The 9,619-nt window shown below is 39.4% G+C and overlaps 3 non-coding genes across 3 annotated transcripts; 1 reads left to right on the plus strand and 2 right to left on the minus strand.

Annotated features, from left to right (window-relative positions):
* Positions 1-4,358: 4,358 nt before the first annotated feature.
* LOC130466704 (U1 spliceosomal RNA) lies at positions 4,359-4,518 on the plus strand. The gene has a single exon (XR_008926872.1). It is a non-coding gene; the product is annotated as a U1 spliceosomal RNA (small nuclear RNA).
* A 1,851-nt stretch (positions 4,519-6,369) lies between these two features.
* On the minus strand, positions 6,370-6,484 carry LOC130466391 (U5 spliceosomal RNA). The gene has a single exon (XR_008926625.1). It is a non-coding gene; the product is annotated as a U5 spliceosomal RNA (small nuclear RNA).
* Positions 6,485-6,938: 454 nt separating this feature from the next.
* On the minus strand, positions 6,939-7,093 carry LOC130466371 (U4 spliceosomal RNA). The gene has a single exon (XR_008926604.1). It is a non-coding gene; the product is annotated as a U4 spliceosomal RNA (small nuclear RNA).
* Between the last annotated feature and the right edge of the window lie 2,526 nt (positions 7,094-9,619).

Here is a 9,619-nt window from a genome sequence, read left to right on the forward strand (position 1 = left end):
TCCGTTCTACGATCGAGCAAGTACTGCTTTAGGTAGCCTCGGCGGATAAGGTCCTCGATGTTGTCCTTCAGCGAGTTGCATTCCTCGGTGGTATGGCCGAAGTCATCGTGGAATTCACACCACTTGTTCTTGTTCCTACGGAGGGGGTTCGATCTGAGCTTGTCTGGTAGCTTCCACTTTTCATCATCTTTGTGGAGATTGAAAATTTCTCTTCGGGGTATGGCGAGTGGAGTGTAGTTGGTGTACTTGGGTTGAAATTCGCCCTTTTTCCCATCCTTCTTTGGGCTCGCCTCTCTCGCACCCACCTTCTCTTTCCCCTTTCTCGAGTTGCCCTCGGGCTTACTCTGATTTGCTTTGTTGTCTTTCGGATCCGAGGATCCTCTTAGCCTTGTTGCGGCCTTGTGGAACTCTTCTGTTCTGATGAACGCATCTGCCATTTGGAGCACGTCCGCTATCTTGGAGGGGTTTTTCATTGTCAGTTTGTCTCGGAATTTTCCCTCCCGTAGCGCGTGCTTCAAGGCGAAGATTGCCACGTCTGGCTGCAGGTTCGGAATGTTGGTGGATTCTTTCATGAATCTGGCCATGAAGTTTCGCAGGCTCTCGTCCCTTTCTTGTTGTATGGAAGTTAGCTCGGCAGTGGTTCGTTCTGGGCGATTGTTGCTCACGAACTGCACACAGAACCTCTTCTTCAACTTCTTCCAACTTTTAATCGATCCCTTCGGCAGCGATCTGAACCACTCTCCCGCAACTCCTGTCAGCATGGTTGGGAAGTATTTGCACCAACAGGCTTCGGAGTAGGGACTTAGAAACATCTGTTGTTCATAGGAGATGACGTGATCCCTCGGATCCGTAACCCCGCTGTATTTCAAGTGTGTTGGCAGCCTCACTTTGGGGATTGTCTCCATGACAATGTCATCCGAGAATGGGGACGATGCTGGAGTCATGATCCTCTTTCCTAGCCTCGCCCTGATACCTTCGCTCCTCGAATTTCCTCCAAGGGATTGCTCGGGGGCGTGTAGGGGGCTAGGAGTTCGGTCACTTCTCCTTCTCCTTCTCGACTGGCCACTACCCTCGGGTTGTCTGCTGGACCCACAGGGGCTACCCAGCCTATCATGAACTGAAGGTCGCAGTCTGCTATGGACCGAGCTTCGGATCCGAGTGCGATCACTGGCCCCGCTTTGGAGAGCTTGCGGTGTTGGAGACGGTGTTGCGAACCATTCTGGCTGCTGTGCAGCTCTCTGTTGCGTATCCCACGTGCTTTCTCTCCACCTTGTCATTAGGTGCGTTCCTGACATTGTGGAGAGATCTTGCTCGGGCCTCACATTGTCCTCGTCCGTCGAGGGCATGTTCAGCAATACCTGTCGCCTAGCCCTCCTCGCTTCTCGTCGTGCTGCTGCCTGGGCTTGTTCTTTCTCGTTGAAGAGGAAGTTCTGCATGATGGTCATGGCCGCAGCGAGCTCTTCTCGAGAAGGGAGTGGTCTGCTGGTCGTGGCGGTGGCCCTTGTGGGCTGCGATCTCGCCACCGAGTGCAGCTGTTCTCCTCCATCGGATTCCGAATCCGTTTGGACAAGGACATCTCCCACCTGGTTGTCATTGTTGGGCATTTCCATTTTTTACGTGGAAAGTGAAGTGTTTTTCGGAGCTTTCAAGTGTTCTTCCCCACAGACGGCGCCAAATTGTTGCGGTGTTGAAGTGGGTGAAACAATTGGGCTTCGAATGAAGGCCCTTTCGTGTGTGATGAAGATCTTGCTAGCTCGAATGCGTCGTGTCCAAGTCACCTGCACAATAAACAAGTTACTAGCCTCGGGGGTGTTTCCGAGGAAAGCCCCTCCGATGCCTAAGTAAGAACAATGCTCGGATTCTAGAGAGAGAACTTCTCTAGAAGAGTAGTCTTAAGGCGTGAAATGGACGTACCTTGGTAAGTGAGCCATGACGGCTTATTTATAGTGTTTGTACAATAAATGCCCTTAGGTTATTTATTGCAAGTGGGCCTTGGGCCTTGATTGGCGGCTGAATAGCCTTTTGGACTGTAGTGGATTTGATGTTGTTGTTGTGAGCCCTTGGGCTTTGGACTTAATGGCCCAATTGGTATTCAATTGGAAACCCAAACACTTATTATTCTTAATTCAATTCATATTTCTTTTTTTTCTTTGCTCCTATTCATTATTAATAATTGTTTTAAATGTACGTACGTAGGATTGAAATGTGTAATTAGAATTTTAGTAGTTGATCGAATATATGTACTGCTAATTTCAATTATTTGTTTTCTAATTTGATTGTTGCAATGTTTTGACTTTCATACTTGTCATAAATTAATACCTGCAACCAAGTATAAGTGTTAGCTAATATTCCACGTTCTGCAGTCAAATACTATGCAACTATTAATTAAAAGTTCGTACGTACTGCGAAACTCTACTTGATCAAGCTCTGACATCTGAGTTGATTTATATTTATGGAACAAATTAAAAAACAGAAAAGTAAAGTAAAACAAATTGTCATATATATATATATATATATATATATATATATATATATATATATATAACTCGAATGTATATTGAATACAAAAAGGTTAAAATTGAGAACTAGTACTTGTTCCCAAAATGTACAAATAGCTTCCACAGGAAACTAAACTGTGCCTTTCTGACAACCTCTTTATTTACATTTTGATGTTGTTTGTGCTCCAGTTATTGATTTTGTTTACATTTTGTTACCATGGATAAGCTAACTGAACACTCTGCAGGATCGTGTTTTCCTGATGTCAGAATCTCAGTAGTAGTAAGTAGTAGTTCTTGGGTTTGAAAATTTTGATCAGACGAGGTACTCCCTCCGTCCCATAATATAGTGCCTGTTTTCCTAAAATGGTGTCCCTAAATGATGTGTCTATTTCTATTTTAAACCATTAATTTTTACTTTGAAAATTGTACTTTTTGACTTTTATTCAACCCATGTGCTTGATTTTTGTCCTTTTTAGGCCTATTTATTATGTACACACCTTTAATCTATAATTTATCTCTTCATTTTTGCCAACTAACATGTACTTTATCTTGAAAGTACAAATCATTATTGTTTTTATTATCAATGTTATCCTTTACCTTAATAACCGTGATTTTGGTCAAACGGGCACTATATTATGGGACGGAGGGAGTAGTAGGCAGACACTTGCACGAGCACAACAACTCCGTCAAACATGGACTGCATCTGGGTATGCTTAAACCAGTTGTGGTGGACGCGAGGAATGGTTCCTGCAACAGATCAATTGCTGATAGTCTCTCTGAAACTGGAGCCAAATACTTATCAATAAACTCCTTAACCTGAGGATCATTCACTTTGCTGAGTGCTTCAGGCTTAATTCCAGAACTAACCTTCTTGTAAACCTTTGCTGAGTTACTACATTCACTATAAGGTTTCTCACAAATTATCATCTGCAACATACAAATACCAAAAGAATATACATCCACTAGTTGATTATACTCTTCTTCATACAACTCAGGTGCCATAAATTCAGGGGTTCCAGTAACACTTTGTGCAGTAGCATGTTCTAGAACTATTGCAAGTCCTAAATCTCCGACTTTAACCTTGCCTGAATTACCATTCACAAACAAATTCTCACACTTGAAATCCCTGTGAACAATTGGTGGATTATGAATCCATGGTGTTTTAAGAGTTCCGAGGTAAATCATTGGGTTCGAGAGGTGATTAAGGAAGCAGTTTTGTACGTAACAAAGATCACTCAAGTTCGTCACTCACTTATAGTTAACCTGTCTTCCTCCGTTATATAAAAAAAGTACATTTTGTTTGGGGCATAGAATGTATATGAATAGTACCTTCAATTTCCATAGTCGAATTTGCTGTTCTATAGTTTTTTCAAGGAACAGGAGGAACATGTGCAATTTTTTTTATTATTATTTATGCTATAAAAACCAAACATTAATATTCAAGTAACAAAAGAATTCGATTAATGATCAGCCCATTCATCCCCATATTTTGATAAACTTTATTTTCACTTTTATAATACTGTCATGGAGTAGTTGGTTATTTTAACCAATACAGAGTAACCATGTAGACATTCATGGGCTGTCAAATAGGGTCATATATCGGTCGATTACGAGTATAATCAATTCTGAGTATAATCAATTCTGAGTATAATCGAATAATATTTTTAGTGTGGTCAATGGTCATTGTGCTCATCCTTGATTGAATGTATGATCTTTTTATCCGGATCAGTTCGGTTATTGTCGAATGTTGATCGGATCGGTTCACATTTTGACAACCTTTAATACAACTATCCCACATTGGAAAAGCACATTTTTAGGAAATGAAACTAGTATAAAATAGAAGAGTGAATAATGTAAAACTTACTTACCTGGACGAGGTCTATGGGCGATCAACAAGGTTCATGGCCTAGGCTGATGGCTTCCATTGCACTTAGGAAGGGCATTAGCCTAAGATCTCCCCAAGTGGGAGAGTCTACGTCATAATTTGTGATAGTGGGGGCCTGCGTTCGCGCGGCCCTTGTCTAATCCAATTCTTAAAATTTCTGTTTGCTTTGAAAATGTCAAAATATATTATCTAGGTACTGGATTTCGTTAAAGTGGTAAGAAGAGTTTATAATTATCGTTAGTATCTTAAAATGAATTATAAAGCCTTATGTCTCGTACGAAGTATTATAGTTTGTGCTTTTAATGGATGAGGTTCAACTAGCTATGGGGATTTTTATTCGACGCCCTAGTTAACTAAAAACGCCCTAATTCTTTACGTTAAATTACGAATTTAACCTTTATGAATAAATTGACCCCCCCTTCCTCCACCCTGGTCATCCATCCATGTATTAAAAGAACTCCGGCCGAAAAAATCCAATCCGACCACCCTAAAGTTTGCGGCCTCCCTCAATGCTTCGTCCTACCATCCCCGTATTTCGTTCGTCCCCTTCCTCCTCCCCTCTCTTCTTTTAGTCCTCTCATTCGTCCTCCCCGTGAGGCCGCGAATCATTGGCGAGCACAGAGCAGCGAAGTACAAAGGTGCCGGAGAAGCTACGTTTATCGCCGGAGAAGCTGCGTTTTTTACCTAGAACTCGCGCAGGTAATTTGCGTGGTAAACCATGGGTATCGCGCACGGAATTTGCGTGGTAAACCATGGCAACCACGCACGAGATTTGCTTGGTGGCCATGGCTGCCAAGCAAATTTCGTGCGCGGCAGCCATGATTATCAAGCAAATTTCGTGCGCGGGATTCCGGTTAAGAAAAATAATTCAATTTGCTTAGTTACCTTCAACAAATCCATTCGCCATGATCAATATTTGTAATTTACCAATTAAATTGTACATATAGCATATCTTCTATTATGTACATAATAGCCTAACATCATGCTAACAAGTCTAGGATTACGCTAAAATCTTCTATATAAGGTATTATGTAATTATAGCCTAGAATCATGCTAACAATCCTAGGATTACGGAAACGGCATTAGTTATACGTATGTTGTATATTTTGACTGTGGTGCGTTAATGAATATTTCATTTGCCGGAATTTATGGTTTCCGGCAAGGCGGGAGAGCAGTTCACAGGAGAGGAGGGGAGGGGTGAGAGATGTGGTGAAATAATCGAAGGGAGGGGTAATATTTTTGTAAGGGTAATTTTGTCCTTTCAAGATAAAAATGCGGGCGATTTTAGCGTATGCGGACGTCGAATAACAATACACGTCGAATAATTATGGCATTGGTATTTGGTTGGGAGACTGCATTTGCGTAGGCCCTTTCAACTTAATTCCCTATATTTTCAGACCAAGTTAAGAACTAGCTAAGCCTAATGCGTGGTACAAGACAAAATTCTCTGCTTCGGTTATCTTATACGGAGTACTTTCATGGTATTTTATTGCGTTGTTTCCCGAAGGTGCATCTTTTAGACAGAAACGTATTGGATACACATATACTCAGAAAGTTCAACAGTCTACGGCTACGACCCAATCAATATTGCTGCATTTCAAAACCTTGGTAAAGTCTTGTTGTTTATAGGCACATGCTGGTAAACTTTAAGCTTCTGTAATGTTTTCTTTCTTCCCGGCCTTGTTCACTCTCCAGTTTATAATTATATCAAATATGTCAGCGATGTTCAAAAGATATATTAGTAAGCCGATCATGAGTTATACTCCCTTGATCAACCACTTCTTACTTTTATCACAATACTTGCACAAAAAAATTATCAAAGTTCGATAGCATTTCGATCAAATTAGAAATTTCCAAAACCTAAAATTTCCAAAACCTAAAATTTCCTTTTGCACAAGAACAAACGAAATTAAGAACAATGTTTTCCAGTTAATTCATCCACGATACTTAGAAAGTGATACCTAGAAAGTGATACTGTATTAATGGAAGCTCCTAATGGAACTCCCTCCAAAAATAAACGTATGCCACTAAATGCAGCGAGCACACGGTATTCTTTAGTAAAAGGCGAAAGAATAGTTCGCTTTGTGCTCACTGCATGGCTGCGTGAGTTTAGCAAAAATGATGGCCACTTATTTATACCGCTATTCTAGCTTGTATCTTCTCCTTTTCCTATGTGGGAGCAATCTGCATATTTTTCTGAACCCACAATATTTTAGTTATTTCCAGATGAGCAGTGTGTACTCTAATAACCTAAATGGAAAAAATGTCAAGTCTTTTGATTTCTAATTGATCTAATTTTAAACTGTATGATCTACATACATCGCCTATATAATTTCAGTAACGATATTCGATTAATTTTAAGAATTTAAGGCTCGTCGATCAGGTCAAGAAAACTGAAAGCAAAGATTCAAACCTGCATCATAGGAGAGCCCACAATATATTTTCAATTGAATTATTAGACCAGGAATTATGAACAGTCATAAAATAAAGAAACTGTTTCAGCACGAACTGTAGTTATATACTTAAGAATGAAATTTTTTGTATTTAAATTGTAAGGCTTTTCCCTCAAGAAAGGGAGCCCTTCCAGAAATTCTCGACGACCAAGGTCAAGCCTAGGTCGAAGAGGGGGTTTGGAAATAGTTTTCAACCAGCAATTGACGCGCCTCGGTTATTACCTCACTAGCTGCGTCATTGCCCCAAGCGCAAAGATGACTTTGAATGAAAGAATGTTTTTGTTTATATGATGTTCTCGTGTGATGTTAATGTCTACATTTTATGATGTGGGACAACAACTTGAACCTTACAATCCTAGCAGGCAACCGCAGTATTGACTATTGAGGTTTCTGTATTCTATGCATACTTGTATTAAATACTAGTATTCTACTCCCTCCTTTCCTAAATGTTGTATCCATTTGAAAAAGTGGGGTGTTTTTAAGAAAATTGGAATCTTGGTTTGTATTGGTATAAGTGTAATGATTGGGCGTAAGAAAAATGATTGTAGGTAAGGGATTATAATAAATAAAAAAAAGAAAATAATAAAGAAATAAGGTAAGAGAGAGGAGTGATAATGATAGGGTGATAAAGGAGGTGAGAGAGTGGGTATATGGGGAAGGGAAAAGCATTAAATAATAGGGGTTGGGAAATTTAGGTGGGAATATGGGTAGAATCTTTAGGTATTTTGGTAATTAGATAGAAATATAAGGGTATTTTAGGATAAAATGTATGTCCAAAATAGAAACGGATACAACAAAAGGGAACGCTTAAAATGGAAACGGATACAACATTTAGGAACGGAGGGAGTATATGATATTTATTTGTTTATTCAAAGTTACACAATAATATATAAATTAGCAAAACGGCAATTTTACATCTTAATTAATTATTAACAAAAAAAATAAATGCTACACAAGACTAATGTCCATAAATGTCTTTTTACACAATTAAATAGTGAATATCTTTTATAAAACTTCTAAGGTTACCAAACATGTTTATGTAAACAACTAGTCAAATCCACAGTCAAATCCGATAAACAAAAAGGTAATAAGCTAACTGCTAATTCAAACAGTAAACAGCTAAACGCTATACTCTGATTATCCAACAGGGCCTCAAACTCATATATTCTCAAGTATATAAAGTACATCGTATGAAGGTTGTTCAAGTAACTTAACATATATAGAAATATTACAATATTAACAATATTAATACAATATTATTATCGTAACATCCCCTCCAGGTGGGACATGAAAATCTCGAATGTCCATCTTGCTTAAAACTCAAATTGCGCCTTCCCCAATGCTTTAGTGAAAATATAAGCCAATTGTACATTCGTCGATACATACGAAGGACAAATGACCCCTTCCTTGATCGCATCTCGAATAAAATGACAATTTGATTCAATGTGCTTTGTCTGCTCATAAAATATTGAGTTTTGTGCAATACGCAATGCCGACCAAAAAAATTCATACCTTGTTTATGCGATACTCCCAAATCTCGTTGTAGTTGCTTCAACCACTTTAGATCACATGCCAATGCGACCACCGATCGATATTCTGCCTCCAATGATGAACGTGAAATATTATGTTGTTTCTTAGTCTTCTAAGACACAAGAGACATACCAAGTAATACAAACCAAGCAATCAACAAAAGATGCGTCAACGGGCAACTTGCCCAATCTGAATAACACCACCCTTTTAAATGCAATGCACTATCATAATGTAGAAAAATCCCTTGACCCATACATTTTTTCAAATATCGGACCACTCTCAAAGCTGTTTCCCAATGCTCTTCTTTCGGTGACTGCATAAACTGGACAAAATACGTACTGATTATGCCAAATCCAGCCGAGTAACTGCTAAGTAAATCAGACGCCTGATCAAGCGTTTATACTTCTGACCATCTGCCAACTCTGGCCCTTCTGTCAATGCTAGTTTGTGATTTTACTCCATTGGAAAGTCCGTAGGCTTTGTACCTAACAACCGAGTCTCGGAAATAATATATGGAGCATATTTTATCTGACAGACATAAAATTCATGACTACTACGGGCCACCTTTCAGTTCTTAACAGCTGCAACTGCTAAGTAAGTATGAACAATTTTCATTTTTTCCACAGGAGAAAATGTTTCACTATAATCTATTCTTTTTTCCTAATGATTGCACAAGCATACTAACCTTGTCTCTAAACGCAACAAATTCCCCCATCTTTGTCACACTTTTCAGTGTACACCCATTTACTTCCAAGTGATTTCTTTCCTTTAGGAAAACTCTCCAATGTCCAAGTACCCTGGTCCTCAAGTGCATCGATCAATCTCAACTGCCATTGCTTTTCGCCACCCCTCATGTTGCATTGCCTATTTAAATATTTTGGGTGTCCTTTCTTCCTGCAATGCTGCAATAATATTTTTGTGTTTCGACGATCAACTTTCGTAATTAATAAAATATGTGATAGCATAAGGAGTACCTAAGGACGATGACATTGATGTAATTTCAAAAGTACTTTATTTTTTTTAGTATTGTATACATCACATAGTCGTGCGATTTCGACGATGGAAAATTGGTTAGGCTTCCCTCTACTCTTACGGAGCTATGACCTCATTATTCACAATATTCTTGTGCTCCCCATGTTCAATATCCATTGCATCCCCCACACTTGCAAGTTGTCATATGTTGCTGCAGTTCATCCTCTCTCGCATCTGCTGTTGCAGCGTGTTGTAGTTCACTTGACGCATCAGGCCCACAA

Source organism: Spinacia oleracea, chromosome 1, assembly GCF_020520425.1.
Source record: "Spinacia oleracea cultivar Varoflay chromosome 1, BTI_SOV_V1, whole genome shotgun sequence".
NCBI classification, from domain to species: Eukaryota; Viridiplantae; Streptophyta; class Magnoliopsida; order Caryophyllales; family Amaranthaceae; genus Spinacia; species Spinacia oleracea.